Genomic DNA, 17880 nt, shown 5'->3' with positions numbered 1-17880 from the left:
TTGGCTGTCATTCACACAGCGGATGTCACGCATGGCATCCGCTCGTGTGAAACAGCCCTTACACCGCCACAAGCGCTAACGAGCGTACCTACAAAAGCTTGCTAGGGTGGACCTGCCCAATGTTCAGGCCCTGTAAAGGGGCCATAACAGAATAAGTTCAGAAAAATGAGCTTAATGGTGGTATAGACTTCGAGACCCTATCACGACGATACGCAGTGCAGTCTGTAGGCAGCAGGGGAGCTGAGCAGATTTGTATATATAATTCTGTGGGAAAAGATTCAGTAAAACCTTTTTTTATTTATACATGGGCTTTCTGAAACTAAAACTGCCCCCTTACACAACTGTGACTGACCGCTATCCCTGTATACACACTTACAGGGGGTTTGTCAATCTTTTCCTATGAAACTATATATACTTTCTGCTCAGCTTCTTCCACTCTGATGAATGGTTCTCCATCAATTGTCTCTCTAATCTTTAAGGGGGCCTTCCACCGCTTGACTGACGACAGAGGAAATAAGAATCGGACTGTTGGACTTCAACATGCCAAAGCCTCTTGGAAGTGAGCTATAAAAGTATGAACACAAGCTTAGGTCCATTCCACACCTGCACATGATTGGGCCAGAAATGACCAGATGTACAAGGGCTCGCCCCCGGTAGTTGGCCTATATAAACCGGGTGCCTGCCACATATGGTCAAATATACATTTACATTCTTATAGGTAAAGCCAAGACAACTGGCTACCATGGGTGGCGTCAGTCATAGGTGGTAGCCTATACAAACTGGATCCAGATGTGCTTTCAAGAGACACCAAAATTGGGCATTTACAGGCTACAAACTCAATGGAAAATGAAATTATTCATAAGGCTTCTTCTTTGCGTCAGGTCGTGTGAAAATGGCCTCTAAAAGTGTTAAAGTTTAGATGTATCTGCTGTTTGGTGAAATCTTGGTTATAAAGAGAACCCATCATCAACTTTATGGTGCCCATACTAAAGACAGAATAAAGTAGAGACAGGAGAGTTGATTTCAGAGGTCTGTCATTTGTAAGTTAAAAGTAAGTGGTTGCCGAGAACCAACATCACAATCATTGCAGACTGGGCCTGGAAAAGAGTCACGGCCACCTGAGAAGAGTCCTGGTTATTCATGACTTCCTGCTCCCCTGCCCACCTGCTGATGACTGACAGTACTCTTCTAGAGAGAAAGGGGGAAAACTAGGTAGAAGACTACTGTCAATCATCAGCAGATGGGCGAGAGAGCAGGAGATTAGGAATTACCATGACTCTTCTCAGGTAGATTTGACTCTTCAAGGCCTGTGCTGCAATGATTATGATGCATTTTGCGGACCACACATGGCCAGCGCTATACAGAGAATGCCTAAGCGGTTGTGGACAAGAATAGGACATGCTCTTTTTGCAGGGCCACGGAACAACGGTGTGCCGTTTGCATCTTTTGCGGCCCCATGGAAATTAACGGGTCCGCACCCGTTCCACAAATTCGCAGAATGGATGCGGATCCATTTATACGGTCGTGTGAATGCACCCTATAGCTGATGATAGGTTCCCTTTAAATAAGGAGTTGAAGCCATCTTAAAAAAAAAAAAAAAAAAAAGGATGTTTAACAGATGAAACCGTAATGTACAGAAACACAGGGGGCAAACTGAATGACAAATACGCATTTTTTTATCTATCATCTTTTCCCAGTTCTAACCTGCAATAAGCAATAAAGCTGCAATACATTTTTACTGTATTATGTACACACTCCAAAAACGTGACGTGAACAGCGCCTTACGGATGCAAACTGATGCCCATTCAAACCAAGGGGTGTTAGAAAGGATCCGTTCTTCTTCTGATGGATAAGAACTGAAAACCCAATGCAGATGTGAAGGAACCCTTACCCCTACTGTGATCCTAGCAAAGCTATTGGTCAAGTTTGAAGCTTCTGTACATAAAAACTGTAGCGGTTCAAAAAAAAAAAAAATAATATTATATATATAGCGGTGGGAACAGACCTCCTCCACGGGGATGCTGGTGGTCCAGTGGGCCCTATTGACAATTTACAGCTGCCAGTCTTGTGTGGAACGTTGGTTAACCGTTCATTTGTTTTTAAAGCACATTAGAAAAGTGTTCAGCACATTTAGAACTCGTTTAAATAAAGTTAAAGGGAATCTGTCACTAGCAATTTACCATATTTTTTTTTCATGAATCCATGTTTAACAGAGTACCTTTTTTCCACCTGTCTTGTTCTTTTGATTGTGAGTCTTGTAGTTTCTTCAAAAAAATCGATTCTTATGATATGTTAATGAAGCTGTAAGGAGCCCAGAGGGGCGTTATTCTTATTCCACGGAGCCCAGGAACACCCCTCTGAAGTGCCGTGCCCAGCTAAATTTGAAAAGTAATAACTCCTCCAAGCAATCTAAATCACCTCCCAGAGGCGCAGCTAAGTGCTCACCACCCCCCAAACCCCCCCCCCCCCCCACACCAGCGCCGCGCTCTGCGGCAAAGACCCGGATCCTCCTCTCGCCGGCATCCCAAATCCCGCACATGCGCAGTGCCGGCAATTGCCTGCGCTATGATAAGATGACTGACTGCACTGGGCATGCGCGGGATTTGGGTTGCCGGCGAGAGGAGGATCTGGGTCTTTGCCGCTGAGCGCGGCACTGGTGGGGGGGGGGGGCGGGGGTTTGGGGGGTGGTGTTGAGCACTTAGCCGCGCCTCTGGGAGGCGATTTAGATTGCTTGGAGGAGTTATTACTTTTCAAATTTAGCTGGGCACGGCACTTCAGAGGGGCGTTCCTGGGCACCGTGGAATAAGAATAACGCCCCTCTGGGCTCCTTACAGCTTCATTAACATATCATAAGAATCGATTTTTTGAAGAAACTACAAGACTCACAATCAAAAGAACAAGACAGGTGGAAAAAAGGTACTCTGTTAAACATGGATTCATGAAAAAAAAAAAAATTGGTAAATTGCTAGTGACAGATTCCCTTTAAGAACTTTTAGGGACAATTTAAAAGAACACAGATATACTGCAGCATTTTTGCTTTTGATACATACGCAAGGATTGTAAGACACTTGAGATCAGTATCAGATTAGGTAGTGCAAGGCTATGCCCCCCAGTCTGCCTTTGAAGGCAAAACACTGTCCAGGAGCAAGAGGGTTAAAAATGCCTGTAAACTAAGATGTTTTGGCTGGAGAACACTATCTGGTTGAGGGAGATCTTGGGAAACCCTTCACATACAAAGAAGCATCCAAGCTGTAAACTGGCTGGCTCTCCCAGATGTTATCAGCTCTGCTCATTATTCACACTCGGCTGGAGAAGTAGTCCGGTATTTATTTGCTTTAGTTCTGTCTGCGGAAGGCGAGCTCACCGCCCCAGCAACACGGAAACATCTTTCTCCAAGTGTCCCAATTCATGTGTACTGGCATCAGAAAAAGACCCATTGTTTAAGGCACTTTATGTTAAACACTTTTTACAATTTTTGGCCATTTTTTTTTTCCATGTCACTATATCTTAAAAAATAAGTGTACATAATCCTGTATTTTTCACACTGGCCACCAATTTCTTGTTCTGTTTAGGCAACTTAAATAGCGCAGCTCCCATTTACTAGAATGCCAATGGGACTTGTTGACCACCTTATGTGGATGGGGTATCCGGATACACTCTCCACAGAAGAAACTGGTTTCAACACACAGTACCCTGAAGTGTCTGGCAGCCATTTATTCCCTACTTCCTACTAAGAGAACATGCACTGCTGGCCAAGCCAGGCTCAAGAAGCCACGATTGTCACCTGAACTTCAATGCTGTCATAGACATCTGTTCCCTGGAAGAAGTCTAAGGCGTACCGATATGCCTTAGATTTTTCCCTGCCATTCATTAGCGCAGCGATGCTGCTGTCGGAAACAACCAATCACAAAGCTCCTTATAGTAAGGCGCTTTGTGTGATTGGACAATTTGAGACGGCTGCCAGAGATTATGGCACACCGCTCTGAAGTGAGAGGGGGCGCACGGTAAGTGGCCTTGCTGTGTAGTGGGGGTCCCGGATCTGAGCACCTGGTTTTTCCTCCTATAGTGACGAGTCTGAAGCGCTCAGCCGAGCGCAGTAGTGAAGACGGCTTCAATAGAAGGTCTAAGGGACCGTCTTCACTACCACGCTCAGCAGTGAGGAAAAGTGGCTGAGCGCTTCAGACTCCTGCTTATAGAATTCAGTGAGGCTTCATGCACAAGGGCGCGCCACAGCTCCATACAACCTCCATAACGACAGACCTGTCACCCGTAGACCTGTGTCACCTGTCAGCTTTCCTATGAATTCATCAGCATGTTCCATCAGATGCTGAACTATAGTGTGCTGTAAGGATTTCATCTGTAATATGGCGGCACATGGCGCTACAAGGACAGCATGTGGCCATTTACAGCCTCCAGGACATAGTCCCTCTGCCAAGCACATGAAGTCTTCGCTGTTAGACTGTATAATCCAATAACCACAGCGGTGGTGGCAATTTTGTGGCATTATCTGGTGGCATGAGATAGGGCAATGGGTCATGAAAGACGAACTCCCCTTTATAGTAAGACCAAGCACAACACAAAATGACAGCCTCTAGATCCGGCCCTCCAGCTGTTCTGAAACTCCCAGTATCCTCCCTTCTTTAGGAGTTACAAGAACAGCTGAGCAAGTGTGCATGCTGGGTGTTGTAGCTTCACAGCAGCTGGAGTGCCGAAGCTTGATGCAGATCTACAGGCGAGACTGGTGGTTATCACTGCGTGACATCATCCAGATTCACAACAAGTGACTGACGGTGCGAGCACCTGGCACCAGGGGTATGTGCCTAGGTCTTTCGCTTGTGCCCTTGGCACCAGAATGCACCACCATTCATTGTGCCTGTCCTGCTCTGCCAGTTCCTCAGGTCTTTTCAGAGTGTACCAACAGCCCCAGTGGCACAACATACCCACCTGAGAGCTCATCTACCAGGATCTAACTATGGTGGGCAGCAATGGCCAAGTGATGGGTTGTCCCAAGATAAACACTATTTACCTATCCATACTTAACACAGAACACTAGAACATGGTAACCAAGGTGGGACCCCCAGCGATGATGTACTTGAAGGGGACATGTCTGTTTTAGTAACGACTTGCATTTCCCATGCAATAACAATTCTGGGGAATCAATTCTTGAGAGACTATATCAGGCATCCTCAAACTGCGGCCCTCCAGCTGTTGCAAAACTACAACTCCCAGCATGCCCGAACAGCCTACAGGTATCAGCCTACAGCAGGGCATTGTGGGAGTTGTAGTTTTACAACAGCTGGAGGGCCGCAGTTTGAGGATGCCTGCTTTATATTGTACCATTCCTCTATTATTCCTACTAGAACTCATGAACAAATTACTAGTAGTCTGCAATAAAGGTCCAGCGCGCTGTTACCAGTTGACAGCACGGATTGAAAAATATCAGGCTGTGCAGCGACACCCCCATCTGGACCTTTACTGCAAACTGCTAGCAAGTCATTCATAACTAATAGCAGAAATAAGAGGAATGGTGCAACATAAAGTCATAAGACTAGATGCTCCAGGACATAGTACATGGGGGGGGTGCAAGTAGTCTCTGAAACAGACAAATCCGGAGAGGCGAGGGGTCCTCTTTAACGATTGATATTTATTACCTATCTTAGGACATACCCTTTAAACTTCAAAATCACTGCAACAGTGACCTCAGTGGTACCGACCCCCCCCCCCCCCCCCCCGAGCAAAACAGTGGCCTCAAATTTTAAATGGTCTAAATATGCTATTTATGCATGGAAGACAGTTTTAGAGTACTAGTAATGGTTTCCCTGCATAAATAGCAACCCCTTAATGTATGTAGGCCTTCGTATTAACTATTTGGATTACTGTAACATCAGCTAAAAACACTCAAAAATGGTAAGAAAAAATGTAGCGCAACCTCTGGTCCCTACAATAGGAGGCCTGAAACAGTAAACCCCACCACATGCCCCACAGTTGTCCAAAAATTAAAAATAGAAGGGATCATGAGGAATCCAAGTCAATGTTCTTTGCAAGATTCCTACAAAACTATTAAGGCGCATTTAGACAGGCCAAGCAGCAGGTTGTCGGGAAGGAAGTGTTCCTTCCCAACAGTTAGCTTTTCCTTAAGTGGAGGCGATCACCTCTCCTGCCCAGAAAGAAGTTAGGTGCCTGCACGAACGGCAGGATCTCCCAATGAACGAGCATTTCGCTTGTTCATCAGGTGATCAATAATCTGTCAGAGAACCCGCCTTGTAAATCCACAGGAATTTCTGTAGCCTTCTGGAGAGTTTACCTTTTGTTTCCCTTTACAACACACTGGTGTACTGTTCCAAAGTCAGGAGGAACAATGCCGCGCCGGTGCCTTCAGCGGTAACAATTATAAAGCATAACTGCTGTACCTGACAATGAGCGGAATAATGGATGAATGCTGAACTTCCGCCCAAATTCTGAAACATTTGACACAAGCAGTGCAGAGCCAATGCTGGGGAAAGGGAGGAAAATGAGACCTTAGCAAGCTCTTCCTCCAATGCTACCAGATGTAAGGACTGCATTAGACAGCCAGATCAGGCAGGCGATTGTCGGGAGGGAAGCGTTCCTTCCCAGCAGTCACCTGCTCGCTAGCGGAAGAGGTCGTGGCCATTACATGCAGCGATCTCCTCCACAGCATGGGGGGGGGGGGGGGGGGGAGTGATCATTATACCATCGCTCATCCCCATGCTGTCCAGTTGATGCACGATCTTTCGGCAGCAAGCTTAAAAATCTGGATTGTCTGATTTGTTCATCGGCAGCAGTATTACACTGCCAGATCATCACTAAGGAAATTTCCTGCAAACGCTCTTTAACGATGAACTGGCTGACAATTGGCAAGTCTAACACAGGCTTAAGGCAACTATCCTGTAAGTCAGTGTTAGACCTTGTAAAACAGGCCTTGAGACACGACTTGAATAATTAAGCCAGCATCTCATCTGCAGACTGCTGCTTCAGCTGGCACGGAGGTGGGTCTGAAAGTCAGGAGATGACACTAGCAGATACTGCAGAGACCTCTCAATGCAGTGCTCTGGACCAACATCGTGGTAAAACTGTCAGAAAAAGCTCCATCTATTATCTATACAGTACACTGTGCTAAGGGGCTAAGAACACAGGTATTTTCCAGCACGTTTGAGGTTTTGGTGGTGGTGTTTGCACATGTGGTTTTAGGTGTGTTTTTGCTGTAATACCAGCTCCATCAAAGTCTATGGGACAGATGCAATGCAGGGCAAACCCTTTTTTGGGGCTTGGTGGTGTTTTTTGCTAACATATGCAACTTTTTGTTGCCCCCCCCCCCCCCTTCCAACAGCATTTTTTCATTCCCTTTTCTATAGAGGGAAAAAAAACATCTGAACAATAAATGTCAACCACACGTTTGTTTTGCAAAGAACGCAACTAAAAATGCAATAAAAAACACATGTGCTATGGGGAAAAAAAAACAAAAAAAAAAACAAAAACACACAAGTGGTTGCCATGGTGGTGGAAAAAAAAACACGAGACCAATTTCATGTGTGTTGAGGCACTAAGTGCATTCAAAATATTCCGCCAGGATTTAGCCACAAATCCACAAGAATTTCACCAGAATCAAAGTAGTCAGAAAGCCTCCAAAGAAATTGTGCTGCAGTAATGGTACGTTTCAGCATTGTATCTAAATGGAATCCATATATATGGTAGGCTTGTCTGCGTAGAAGTGCAGATGGTTTACTTCAAAACCAGACTAATTGTATTAGTCTAGCCAGAGTCGTGATTGCAGAATTTTTGCTTCCTTAATTGCACTCCTGGATCTTCAGAAGGAAACGCTGACCTATTACCCTTCAACATGAGGCAGGAATGACCGGACCCCTGCAGTAATGCAAGGTCAATGGCTTTGGAGAAGACCAGAACATGGCTGAAATGTAATGCAGTGTTTTTTATATAGGGATAAGGAAAGAAAGGCTTAAAGGGGTTTTCTGGGAATTTTCTATTATTTTCAATGAAAGTCAATGACTGGCTTCAGCGGTGATGTGCCCTCAAGCACAGCAGTGACAGGTTACCTCTGAAGCCAGTCATTGGCTGCAGCAGTACATGTGACCATGCCCATATCCTGGCCAGAAGTAAACAAATGTGGGACCAAAAGATGGTTGAACAGGCGCCAGAGCACAGGACTGGAGTGGTGGGGAACAGGAGTCTTTCATTAGGTCATACATGCTACAGAACTAAAAACAGCAGAAGTCTCCTAGAAACCAGAATAATTGTAGAAGAGAATAATAAATGTTCATCTTTAGAAATTCAACAATAAAGCACCAAAAAAAGTTGTGCGTTAACAGTCAAGATTTATAGCGCATGTACAGGGGCCGATACAAATAAGGAGCAAGAAGTACGGTGTTCAATCAATCCGATGCGACAATCAACGGTTGGGGGATGTGAAAAAAAGTTAAACATGCAAAAGCCGGATCCGGTTTGACAGAACACAGGGCGCCAGATCCGGCGTTAATGCAAGTCAATGGGAAAAGGCCGGATCCGGCAGTCAGTGTTCTGGATTTTTGGCCGGAGGTAAAAATACTGCATGCTACAGTTTTCAGAAAAGCCTGATCAGTCAAAAAGACTGAACTGAAGACATCCTGATGCATCCTGAACGGATTGTTCTCCATTCAGAATGCATGGGGATAAAACTGATCAGTTCTTTTCCAGATTTGAGCCCCTAGGATGGAACTCAGCGCCGGTAAAGAAAAACGCTAGTGTGAAAGTAGCCTAAATGGACACTTAGAGGGGTTGACCCATAACTTACACTCCATCTATCCACACTTTAAAGGATCTGTCCAAAGCGCTACCTTCCCGTTCTGATGATGTGCAGGCCTCATTGTTCTCTTAAAAGGGCTTTTCAGGATAGGTCATCAATATAGGACTGTGGGGGTCTGACAGCCGGCTATTTAAATAGGCCGCAGTGCTCCAGTGATCAGATATTGATAACTTATCTGGAAGGTTGGCTATCAGGATGCAAATATCGGACAACACCTTTAATCCACAATGAGGATATCTGCAGTTAAGGGCATCTGTCAGCCGATTTGTACCTTAAGAAATGTGATCATAAGTGACTGCATTGCTGAGAAATGTGATGTATTAATACATGAAAATTCTATTTGCCTCTAGGAGCAACGGGGGCGTTGCCATTACACTTAGAGACTCTGCTCTCTCTTCAACTGCTGATCCTTCACGTCATCACACCCGGCCCTTACTTCTCCTGAAGCTAAGCAAAGTGCAGAGGGTGCAGCAGATGCAGAGAGCAGAGCCTCTAGGTGTAATGGCAACGCCCCCGTTACTCCTAAAGGTTTAGGCTACTTTCACACTTGCGGAAGAGTGATCCAGCAATCTGCATGCAAACAGACAGTATTTGTAGACTGATCCGGATCAGTCTTACAAATGCATTGCAAGAACGGATCATATAATATATATATATTTCACATTTTTACCGGTCTGCACATGCACAGACCAGAACGGATACGGCATTGCAGTATTTTTAATGTCGATTCGGCACTAATATATTTAAATGTAGATTAATGCCAGATCCTGCATTCCGGCAACTGATCCGGAATTTTGGACGGAGGTAACGCAGCATGCTGCAGTATTTCCTCCGTCCAAAACGCCGTTCAGTGACTGAACTGAAGACATCCTGATGCAACCTGAACGGATTTCTCTACATTCAGAATGCATGAAGATATACCTGATCAGTTCTTTTCCGGTATTGAGCCCCCTAGGACGGAACCCCGTGCAGGAAAAGAAAAACGCTAGTGTTAAAGTACCCTTATTTACATTTTTCTCAACAATGCAGGAACTTACAGGGCTCCAGATGGCGACCAAAACAGTCCCCAATGCGCCTTAAAATTTGCAGATGGCGAAAAAAAGACTTTAGTCTTATCACCATTTGCGACTGGACTGCCGCACAGCCTAGTATCAGTTAAAGAACATGGCACGTACCATGTTCTCTTCACTAGCACAGTGGAGAAGGAGGGAGTCCCTCCCTCCCCACTAATGCGGCTGCCACTGCCACCAATGGGGAGATAGCAGGGAGGAGCTGTGGCCACTGCTCCACCAATGATTGGAAAACATTAATACAAGTATAGGCAGCGGTATCACAGACCTGGCCTCAATAACAGGGCATGCGATACGCTTCAATTAACCCCTCAGATGTCACATCTGAGTGGTTAATTGCTGCAGATTGCATGCCCTGTTATTGAGGCCTGGTGCCAGGTTTGCAACACCGCTGCCGACACTTGTATAAATGAGTTAAAAAGGACCTTTCATGGGTCCTAACAATATGAACTTAGTAGCAGGCTGCATAGAGCGGCGCCCAGGGATCTAAGTGCACTTATTATTCCTGGGCCCCTGGTATTTTAAACATTCAGAGCAAGGAGGAGGAGACGCCAGTGTTCCCCCCCCCCCCTAAGGGGGGAAATGGTTACTAAATAAAAATTAAAATACTTACGTTTAAATCGCCCCCTTTCCCCAATTTTACATATAAAATTTACAAACAAATTATTATTTTTTTTTATTACATATCGCCACATCCGAAAAACTGTGCGCTATTAAAATATTAAAGATATTTCCGCTCTGGTGAAGGCTGTAACAAAGGAAAAAATAAATAGCACAATTCTCCATTTTTAGCCACCTTGTCCCCCAAAAGAGGTCACTGGATGTGAGGTATGTAGTGCTGTATTCTCCTATATGTAGTGCTGTCTCACTACTGACCTGCGTCTCAACTTCTCTGTCAAGTCTTTTTTTTTTTTTCCCCTATGCATTTTAAATTTGGCGACTACATTTTTTCGTTTAGGAGCCAATGGCTCCTGTTTTTTTTTGTCTGGAGCACTGACTTATGAACATGGTGCCAACACAGATGCCTTTGACTGCCAAGCACAAATGCAACAGGTTGTACAGTTTTAGAGGTACCAATCTTCTGACAAATACCCATACTCATTTGTATTACTATAGCTACTGTTAACAAGGCCTAACTTTCATCAAAACAAAAGTAGAAAGCCCCGCACATACGTGGCCACCTCACCTGATGGTGCAGGGGACAAGGTTCGAATACCTATTTAAGCAACTAAGCAAATAGTTTACAGCTCAGATACACTTTTGTGATATGAGAACTCGATGTGCATTCTGTAGTCTGCTCCTACCCAGACTGTGCCCACAGCCACACACAAGACAGTGGTCAGTTCCAACCTCCTGAACACGTGCCAGCATGATTCTCTGACGGGAGGAAGCCGCTGTCAGACTCTTCTTCCTCTCCGCTCTGCCCGTTAACAGTACCAGGACAGTAGACGGGGACGCCACTGCCTCGCTGCTGCTTTCCACTTCTGAAAAGCAGCAAATTAGAATATTAGGAAACTGCTCTCAAAGCAATCCTCCAAATATATGAGCAGGAGGCCACCGAACAAAGGGACTACTTTTCTTTTTTAGAGAAGTTAGCGAGTCCTGCAGATGGAAATGTCAGACTTTTACCTTTGGACTGGATTATTCCTCCTCGCTCATTCTTTCGATGCCACAGACTAAGAAAAATGTCAATGAGCAGAGCGTGGGCGTTTGGCTATTTAACCCCACTGTCGAGCAGCACAAACGCTTCCAGCCTCTGCAATAAGTAACGCATTTCCACATGAGATCAAAAGATTGGAATTTTTATTATCTGTAGCTTTCTACAGTCCTAGGCCTCATGCACACGGCCGTATGTATTTTGCTGAACACAAAAAATACGGATGATGTCCGTGTGCACTCAGTATTTTGTGGTAATTTGACCCCAAAAAAAAAAATCCTTGATGCAAATTTTGTGCATCGAGGATTCGTTTGTGTCATGTGACCACGGAGCGGGAGTGAAGCGCTTGCTATTTACTTACAGCTCTGTGGTCACCCGCCAGCCCGCACCGCGCTGGATCCTGACACATCATCAGGTCATAGTGCACATAAGCGCGCACTATGACCAGTTGTTGTGCGACGCCAGGATCCAGTGCAGCGCGGAAAAGAGTGTGCGCCCCTATAGGAAAGGTAAGAATTTTATTTCACTGGCGCTGGGGGACATAGCACCGAAGGGGGACAGCCAGCACTGGTGGGACATGGAGGGGCTGATCTGATGGCACTGGGGGACAGGGAAATAGATGGCATGGAGGGGCTGATGGCACTGAGGGAGAGGAGCTGAAGGCACTGGAGTGGTAAAGCGCTAAAGGCACTGGAGAGGTAGTCCGGGGGCACGCATACACTACCGGCAGCACGGATCAGACAGGCTGTTCACAGCTGGAACAGCCTGCCGGAGTTCCTTGCCGCTAGTGTGAAACTAAATAGTGTGGTCTAAACAGCGATCTGCTGCTCAGAAGCCATGAATCTGTATAAGGACAAGGGATTATAGTTATCCCCTTATCCTCATACTGTGGAGGAGAGCACTCTAGGTAAGGCCTCATGCACACGACCATGCCGTTTTTTGCAGTCCGCAAAAAATGGAAAGCGCCCGCGTTGCCTTCCGCAATTTGTGGAACGGAAGCAGTCAATATAAATGCCTATTCTTGTCCGCAAATCACGGACATGAATAGGACAGGTTATATTTTTTTTTGTGGAGCCTCCGTGTGCTGTCCGCATCCGTGTGCTGTGCGCATCTTTTGTAGCTCCATTGAAATGAATGGTCCGCATCCGAGCCGCCAAAACGGCAGCTCGGATGCGGACCCAAACAACGGTCGTGTGCATGAGGCCTAAATGTGCAGTCTCCTTCCCTGAACGAGCAGCCGACTGTCTGGTAGGAACGCTTCCTTCCTGACAATCAGCCATTGCATCGCCAGGTGTAAACCCAGCTTTAGTGGCAAAAACCATACGTGGTTGTACCACCAAGTGTCTCTGATCTGCAGCGAGCACATGGAAAGCTCATTAAAAGTGCAGCAATCAGTGGTGCGGATTTTGATAGACTATTAATCTGTGCGAGCCTTTTAGAGGTAAATTCTCTAGGGTTCTTCTTGCTCGGGCCAGTCGGGCAATAAATGGCCACAAATCAATGACATTCAAGTAAATTAGTGGTCATCGAGGCTACCTGCACAAATGGTGGATTACGTGCAGTTTTTCAACGTGGATCTGAGTGTGAAAATTTTTTTGGGATAAAAACACAGCGTAATAGAGTACCAGCAAAGTAGATGAGATGTGCCAAAGTTTGGAAACTGACCTGGCATGCGGAGTCTGAAATCCACAGCATGTCAATGTTTGTGCCCCTTTACCCCACAATTACTCTGCAAACCCTGTTTAGGGCACGTCTATGCAGAAAATCCGCAAGCTTTCTGCACTATGTATGGTGGTCTTGGTGCGGATTTTCAGTTTATACAACAACCCCACTGAAGTCTATGTGGAAACAACATAATTAGCGTCCCGTCACTAATTAATAAGCGTGGCAGCACGTCACGGCCATAGGATTTACAAACAATAGGCTTCCCCCAACAGGACATTTCCTCAGAGAATTGCCCAGGATGTAATCAATTGCAGAGGATTCCTCCATAAAGGGCTGTTTATGGTCAGCAGATCATACACAGATTGTTGCCATGGCCAGTCACCAACCGTGGTGACTGTCCACACAACTGTCACTTGGGGCAACTTGTAAGAGGTTTCTAGTGGAGAAACTCCGGACGAGCAACGCCCCAAGAGTAGAACAGACTGAGCGGGTCTTCTGCACGGACTGAAACAACCACAGCCTCGTTCACGTTTCCGTTTGAGGTCTATGGAAAACCTGTGTTTTTTTTCTGTGAAGAAGCCGACTTTTTGCCCTCCGTGTGCCACCCATATTCCACGGACTCTGCTCAGCTGAAAAGTAGTTCCTACAGCATCTCCGACCAACTGTACTTGAGAAATCATTGACAATATTGGCGGTCATTTATCAAAGGTGGACGCGCCCAATTTATGACGACACACTCCTCCTCGTACGTTAGGCTCATCCTTTGGCGGTCCGTGCACCTAGACCAAAATGTACTCATTTACATAAATTATGGCATAAACGTTAATGACTATTTATAGTAAAATGCCTTTCTACTGGTGACAACCATCTTTAGATGAGGTTTTCCATTTTCTTTGCTGAAGTTTTAGGCAAAAAAAGGCCAGTTCCAGATGTTGCATGGAAGTCTAGGGGAAATATCAGAGGAAGGATGAGATGCATCTCTTGTAGTGTCCATTTCCAGCTCCGAGGTGACTTTTCTTGGTCAATGGCGTTCGATGGCAGCATGCTCTGGGTCTGGCGTTTTTCTCCCATACGCCACAATTGTTTTTTTTTTGCATTTTCACAAAAACACATGCAATGTATGCTGACCCTATCATTTTTTTTTTACCATTTTTTCCCCCAGTACAGAGGAAGTGACATTACAGGGGAGTGCAAAGACAAGCATACAAAATGACACCAGGTGCTAAAACAAAAAAAAAACCTGATCGAGTTAGGCTTTAGACAGTACGGGATATCCTCCAGCATATGAAGGGGCAACACGGCCCGACCATATCCTCCCACTAAGGGGGCACAACAGAAGCCATAGACTATAACAGGGGTGCACAACGTTTCCTGGTTGGGGGCCACATTGCCAGACTAAACCAATGACGAGGGCCGAAATGAAAATTTAAAGGTGTATTAACAACTGAAATATTGTACTTATGGCATATTGAACACACATTATATAACATTAATGTCTAGTTACACTTCCAGGACTCCCATCTAATGGGAGAAATACATGAAAAATACATGTGAGCAGCCACAAGACATAGGCATACATGTCTGTTACCAGATGGTTGGGGGCCGCACAGAATGGTATCAAGGGCCGCATGTGGCCCCCGGGCCGCAGGTTGTGCACCCCTGGACTATAAGGATGAAGCATCCAAGGTCCATTCGCTCATCCCAACTAGAACAAATCATCCAGCCCTGTTCTGGGGATTATTGGGGCTCAACACTAGAACCCCAAATATCAGGGAAAGACACAGAAAGCTGGGATCCCACACTCAGGGGTCTTATTGTAAAGGGAAGACGCACATACAGACTGAGTCTTTAGGAGTCCATTCCTGACTCTGATGAATACATAAGCGATCTTCACCTCCATCCCCGTACACAAATGCCTATTTAATAACTATACAAATCGAACCAGCCATCATCAATCCAGACCAATCACCCCTCTAAGAGCTGAGGCAGGAGGTAAGTCTGTATACAAGCAGCCTGCATGGACACTGGGACGGGGCTGTAACCAGTCCCCAATGACCAGGGCACAGGCAGGAGGTAAGTAGGACCAGGCTGTATTCAGTCCCCAATGACCGGGGCACAGGCAGGAGGTAAGTAGGACCAGGCTGTAACCAGTCCCCAATGACCGGGGCACAGGCAGGAGGCAAGTAGGACCAGGCTGTATTCAGCCCCCAATGACCAGGGCACAGGCAGGAGGTAAGCAGGACCAGGCTGTAATCAGTCCCCAATGACCGGGGCACAGGCAGGAGGTAAGCGGATCGGGCTGTATTCAGTCCCCGATGACCAGGGCACAGGCAGGAGGTAAGTAGGACCGGGCTGTAATCAGTCCCCAATGACCGGGGCACAGGCAGGAGGTAAGCAGGACCAGGCTGTATTCAGTCCCCAATGACCGGGGCACAGGCAGGAGGTAAGTAGGACCAGGCTGTAACCAGTCCCCAATGACCGGGGCACAGGCAGGAGGTAAGTAGGACCAGGCTGTATTCAGTCCCCAATGACCGGGGCACAGGCAGGAGGTAAGTAGGACCAGGCTGTATTCAGTCCCCAATGACCGGGGCACAGGCAGGAGGTAAGTAGGACCAGGCTGTATTCAGTCCCCAATGACCGGGGCACAGGCAGGAGGTAAGTAGGACCAGGCTGTAGTCAGTCCCCACTGACCGGGGCACAGGCAGGAGGTAAGTAGGACCAGGCTGTATTCAGTCCCCAATGACCGGGGCACAGGCAGGAGGTAAGTAGGACCAGGCTGTAACCAGTCCCCAATGACCGGGGCACAGGCAGGAGGTAAGCGGACCGGTTCAGCTCCCCAATGACCAGGGCACAGGCAGGAGGTAAGCAGGACCAGGCTGTAATCAGTCCCCAATGACCGGGGCACAGGCAGGAGGTAAGCGGATCGGGCTGTATTCAGTCCCCGATGACCAGGGCACAGGCAGGAGGTAAGTAGGACCGGGCTGTAATCAGTCCCCAATGACCGGGGCACAGGCAGGAGGTAAGCAGGACCAGGCTGTATTCAGTCCCCAATGACCGGGGCACAGGCAGGAGGTAAGTAGGACCAGGCTGTAACAGTCCCCAATGACCGGGGCACAGGCAGGAGGTAAGTAGGACCAGGCTGTATTCAGTCCCCAATGACCGGGGCACAGGCAGGAGGTAAGTAGGACCAGGCTGTATTCAGTCCCCAATGACCGGGGCACAGGCAGGAGGTAAGTAGGACCAGGCTGTATTCAGTCCCCAATGACCGGGGCACAGGCAGGAGGTAAGTAGGACCAGGCTGTATTCAGTCCCCAATGACCGGGGCACAGGCAGGAGGTAAGTAGGACCAGGCTGTAACCAGTCCCCAATGACCGGGGCACAGGCAGGAGGTAAGCGGACCGGGCTGTAACCAGTCCCCAATGACCGGGGCACAGGCAGGAGGTAAGTAGGACCAGGCTGTAACCAGTCCCCAATGACCGGGGCACAGGCAGGAGGTAAGCGGACCGGGCTGTAACCAGTCCCCAATGACCGGGGCACAGGCAGGAGGTAAGTAGGACCGGGCTGTAACCAGTCCCCAATGACCGGGGCACAGGCAGGCACAGAGATGTGCAGAGTACAGGCCGAGCCCGCGGAGGTGAGGAGAACCTGAGCTCTGCACAAGTCTATACGGGAAAATCACAGTCCCCTCCTCCTCCGCCCGTACAATGCAATCTGTCTAGCGATAACACAACTTCTACCCCGCGCCCCCTCTCCCTACAGAGGCGCAGCGCACTCACCCGACTCTCCCGGCCTCCATACTAGTAACGACACCGATAAATCCTCCGCAGCCTTCCGCTCACTTCGCAGTTATCGCCGCTCGTAGCCGCCTCCTCCTTACACTTACACCTTCCAGCGCGCGCTCCCGCCACGCACAACACCGCGAGAGAGAGGCGGAGACGCGCGTGCGGTGACGTCACCAGACTATACCTCCACTATAGGGGGAGACGGTTAACCCCCTCACGGCCAGGGCGGAAGTGACGCAGTGCGATCCGCAGAAACCGCACACATGTGCAGCTATTGCGCCACAATCTTCTAGTTCCTTTGATGGGCCGAACTATCGATGTATTAGCGTCACGTTTGTGAAGCGCTGCCCTGTGCCGCCTGTTCTGACAGGAGAAGCGCCAGACACGATTATCAGAATGTTCTGTGCCCTCATGTTCATCCACAGGACACGGACTGTGCATGTACTTCATAGAGCAGACGTCCTGGCACATGCCCAGCCCGATATGTGTGCTCAGAATGGCCTCATTCACACCAGGACCTGGTCTGCACAGTATTCATGCGTTTTTCACTGTGTGTGCATCAAAAGGGGCATAGATGCCCGCGATGAGAACATAGTCTTGCCACTTTACAAATCACTGGTCAGACCACACATGGAGTACTGTGTACAGTTCTGGGCTCCTGTGAACAAGGCAGACGTAGCAGAGCTGGAGAGGGTTCAGAGGAGGGCAACTAAAGTAATAACTGGAATGGGGCAACTACAGTACCCTGAAAGATTATCAAAATTAGGATTATTCACTTTAAGAAAAAAATATGACTGAGGGGAGGTCTAATAACTATGTATAAATATATCAGGGATCAGTACAGAGTTCTCTCCCATCATCTATTTATCCCCCGGCTGATTAGATTTC

The 17880-nt window shown here is 47.4% G+C and overlaps 1 protein-coding gene across 4 annotated transcripts in view; it reads right to left on the bottom strand.

Moving 5' to 3' along the window:
* The window catches only part of BMPR1A (bone morphogenetic protein receptor type 1A), a 95396-nt gene extending 78269 nt beyond the window's left edge, over positions 1-17127 (bottom strand). For all 4 annotated transcript variants that reach the window (XM_044300001.1, XM_044300004.1, XM_044300002.1 and 1 more), the window contains exon 1: positions 16987-17127. The gene's annotated coding sequence lies outside the window, so the exon portion shown is untranslated. The remainder of the gene's footprint in view (positions 1-16986) is intronic.
* Between the last annotated feature and the right edge of the window lie 753 nt (positions 17128-17880).

The sequence above is a fragment of the Bufo gargarizans genome, chromosome 6, assembly GCF_014858855.1.
Source record: "Bufo gargarizans isolate SCDJY-AF-19 chromosome 6, ASM1485885v1, whole genome shotgun sequence".
In the NCBI taxonomy this organism is placed as follows: domain Eukaryota; kingdom Metazoa; phylum Chordata; class Amphibia; order Anura; family Bufonidae; genus Bufo; species Bufo gargarizans.
This window is presented reverse-complemented; position numbering and strand designations above follow the sequence as displayed.